Below are 5,000 nucleotides of genomic sequence, written 5' to 3' on the forward strand. Positions count from 1 at the left end.
GTTATCAAACGACTATCATTTAATATACCAAAAGTAATAAAGTAATTGAAATAAAAGCATATTATACAATATGGTATATTAATGAGTGTTTGAGAGAATCATAACATGAAAATAAAAATTTGAACGCATAAAACTTTGTTTTCAATATTTATTGAAAATAAGGTAAATGTTGGGATTGTTATCAAACGACTATCATTTAATATACCAAAGTAATAAAGTAATTGAATTAAAATCATATTATACAATATGGTATAATAGTATATCAAGTGTTTTAATAACATGAAAATAAAAATGTTAACCAAAATACTTTGCGTGCAATATTAAATGAAGAAGTAGTGAATTTTCATATAAGTATTAAATGTATAAAGTCTATGAAGTAATAAATTTTCATATAAGTATTAAATGTATAAAGTCTATGAAGTAATAAATTTTCATATAAGTATTAATTGTATAAAGTCTATGAAGTAATAAATTTTCATATAAGTATTAAATGTATAAAGTCTATGAAGTAATAAATTTTCATATAAATATTAAATGTATAAAGTCTATGAAGTAATAAATTTTCATATAAGTATTAATTGTATAAAGTCTATGAAGTAATAAATTTTCATATAAGTATTAATTGTATAAAGTCTATGAAATAATAAATTTTCATATAAGTATTAATTGTATAAAGTCTATGAAGTAATAAATTTTCATATAAGTAGTAAATATATAAAGTCTATGAAGTAATAAATTTTCATATAAGTATTAAATGTATAAAGTCTATGAAATAATAAATTTTCATATAAGTACTAAATGTATAAAGTCTATGAAGTAATAAATTTTCATATAAGTATTAATTGTATAAAGTCTATGAAGTAATAAATTTTCATATAAGTATTAAATATATAAAGTCTATGAAGTAATAAATTTTCATATAAGTATTAAATGTATAAAGTCTATGAAGTAATAAATTTTCATATAAGTATTAATTGTATAAAGTCTATGAAGTAATAAATTTTCATATAAGTAGTAAATATATAAAGTCTATGAAGTAATAAATTTTCATATAAGTATTAATTGTATAAAGTCTATGAAGTAATAAATTTTCATATAAGTATTAATTGTATAAAGTCTATGAAGTAATAAATTTTCATATAAGTATTAATTGTATAAAGTCTATGAAGTAATAAATTTTCATATAAGTATTAATTGTATAAAGTCTATGAAGTAATAAATTTTCATATAAGTACTAAATGTATAAAGTCTATGAAGTAATAAATTTTCATATAAGTAGTAAATATATAAAGTCTATGAAGTAATAAATTTTCATATAAGTATTAAATGTATAAAGTCTATGAAGTAATGAATTTTCATATAAGTATTAATTGTATAAAGTCTATGAAGTAATAAATTTTCATATAAGTATTAATTGTATAAAGTCTATGAAGTAATAAATTTTCATATAACTATTAATTGTATAAAGTCTATGAAGTAATAAATTTTCATATAAGTATTAATTGTATAAAGTCTATGAAGTAATAAATTTTCATATAAGTATTAAATATATAAAGTCTATGAAGTAATAAATTTTCATATAAGTATTAAATGTATAAAGTCTATGAAGTAATAAATTTTCATATAAGTATTAATTGTATAAAGTCTATGAAATAATAAATTTTCATATAAGTATTAATTGTATAAAGTCTATGAAGTAATAAATTTTCATATAAGTAGTAAATATATAAAGTCTATGAAGTAATAAATTTTCATATAAGTATTAAATGTATAAAGTCTATGAAGTAATAAATTTTCATATAAGTATTAATTGTATAAAGTCTATGAAGTAATAAATTTTCATATAAGTATTAATTGTATAAAGTCTATGAAGTAATAAATTTTCATATAAGTATTAATTGTATAAAGTCTATGAAGTAATAAATTTTCATATAAGTACTAAATGTATAAAGTCTATGAAGTAATAAATTTTCATATAAGTAGTAAATATATAAAGTCTATGAAGTAATAAATTTTCATATGAGTATTAAATGTATAAAGTCTATGAAGTAAAATATAAAGTCTATGAAGTAATAAATTTTTATATAAGTATAAAAAATATAAAGTCTATGAAGTAATGAATTTTCATATAAGTATTAAATGTATAAAGTCTATGAAGTAATAAATTTTCATATAAGTATTAATTGTATAAAGTCTATGAAGTAATAAATTTTCATATAAGTATTAATTGTATAAAGTCTATGAAGTAATAAATTTTCATATAAGTACTAAATGTATAAAGTCTATGAAGTAATAAATTTTCATATAAGTAGTAAATATATAAAGTCTATGAAGTAATAAATTTTCATATGAGTATTAAATGTATAAAGTCTATGAAGTAAAATATAAAGTCTATGAAGTAATAAATTTTTATATAAGTATAAAAAATATAAAGTCTATGAAGTAATAAATTTTCATATAAGTATTAAATGTATAAAGTCTATGAAGTAATAAATTTTCATATAAGTATTAATTGTATAAAGTCTATGAAGTAATAAATTTTCATATAAGTATTAATTGTATAAAGTCTATGAAGTAATAAATTTTCATATAAGTATTAATTGTATAAAGTCTATGAAGTAATAAATTTTCATATAAGTAGTAAATATATAAAGTCTATGAAGTAATAAATTTTCATATAAGTATTAATTGCATAAAGTCTATGAAGTAATAAATTTTCATATAAGTACTAAATGTATAAAGTCTATGAAGTAATAAATTTTCATATAAGTAGTAAATATATAAAGTCTATGAAGTAATAAATTTTCATATAAGTATTAATTGTATAAAGTCTATGAAGTAATAAATTTTCATATAAGTATTAATTGTATAAAGTCTATGAAGTAATAAATTTTCATATAAGTATTAATTGTATAAAGTCTATGAAGTAATAAATTTTCATATAAGTATTAATTGTATAAAGTCTATGAAGTAATAAATTTTCATATAAGTACTAAATGTATAAAGTCTATGAAGTAATAAATTTTCATATAAGTAGTAAATATATAAAGTCTATGAAGTAATAAATTTTCATATAAGTATTAAATGTATAAAGTCTATGAAGTAATGAATTTTCATATAAGTATTAATTGTATAAAGTCTATGAAGTAATAAATTTTCATATAAGTATTAATTGTATAAAGTCTATGAAGTAATAAATTTTCATATAACTATTTATTGTATAAAGTCTATGAAGTAATAAATTTTCATATAAGTATTAATTGTATAAAGTCTATGAAGTAATAAATTTTCATATAAGTATTAAATATATAAAGTCTATGAAGTAATAAATTTTCATATAAGTATTAAATGTATAAAGTCTATGAAGTAATAAATTTTCATATAAGTATTAATTGTATAAAGTCTATGAAATAATAAATTTTCATATAAGTATTAATTGTATAAAGTCTATGAAGTAATAAATTTTCATATAAGTAGTAAATATATAAAGTCTATGAAGTAATAAATTTTCATATAAGTATTAAATGTATAAAGTCTATGAAGTAATAAATTTTCATATAAGTATTAATTGTATAAAGTCTATGAAGTAATAAATTTTCATATAAGTATTAATTGTATAAAGTCTATGAAGTAATAAATTTTCATATAAGTATTAATTGTATAAAGTCTATGAAGTAATAAATTTTCATATAAGTACTAAATGTATAAAGTCTATGAAGTAATAAATTTTCATATAAGTAGTAAATATATAAAGTCTATGAAGTAATAAATTTTCATATAAGTATTAATTGTATAAAGTCTATGAAGTAATAAATTTTCATATAAGTATTAATTGTATAAAGTCTATGAAGTAATAAATTTTCATATAAGTACTAAATGTATAAAGTCTATGAAGTAATAAATTTTCATATAAGTAGTAAATATATAAAGTCTATGAAGTAATAAATTTTCATTTAATATACCAAAAGTAATAAAGTAATTGAAATTAAAGCATATTATACAATATGGTATATTAATGAGTGTTTGAGAGAATCATAACATGAAAATAAAATTTAATATACCAAAAGTAATAAAGTAATTGAAATTAAAGCATATTATACAATATGGTATATTAATGAGTGTTTGAGAGAATCATAACATGAAAATAAAAATTTGAACGCATAAAACTTTGTTTTCAATATTTATTGAAAATAAGGTAAGTGTTGGGATTGTTATCAAACGACTATCATTTAATATACCAAAAGTAATAAAGTAATTGAAATTAAAGCATATTATACAATATGGTATATTAATGAGTGTTTGAGAGAATCATAACATGAAAATAAAAATTTGAACGCATAAAACTTTGTTTTCACTATTTATTGAAAATAAGGTAAGTGTTGGGATTGTTATCAAACGACTATCATTTAATATACCAAAAGTAATAAAGTAATTGAAATTAAAGCATATTATACAATATGGTATATTAATTAGTGTTTGAGAGAATCATAACATGAAAATAAAAATTTGAACGCATAAAACTTTGTTTTCAATATCTATTGAAAATAAGGTAAGTGTTGGGATTGTTATCAAACGACTATCATTTAATATACCAAAAGTAATAAAGTAATTGAAATTAAAGCATATTATACAATATGGTATATTAATGAGTGTTTGAGAGAATCATAACATGAAAATAAAAATTTGAACGTATAAAACTTTGTTTTCAATATTTATTGAAAATAAGGTAAGTGTTGGGATTGTTATCAAACGACTATCATTTAATATACCAAAAGTAATAAAGTAATTGAAATAAAAGCATATTATACAATATGGTATATTAATGAGTGTTTGAGAGAATCATAACATGAAAATAAAAATTTGAACGCATAAAACTTTGTTTTCAATATTTATTGAAAATAAGGTAAATGTTGGGATTGTTATCAAACGACTATCATTTAATATACCAAAGTAATAAAGTAATTGAATTAAAATCATATTATACAATATGGTATAATAGT

The sequence above is a fragment of the Bactrocera oleae genome, unplaced genomic scaffold (assembly GCF_042242935.1).
Source record: "Bactrocera oleae isolate idBacOlea1 unplaced genomic scaffold, idBacOlea1 ctg00000009.1, whole genome shotgun sequence".
Taxonomy (NCBI): domain Eukaryota; kingdom Metazoa; phylum Arthropoda; class Insecta; order Diptera; family Tephritidae; genus Bactrocera; species Bactrocera oleae.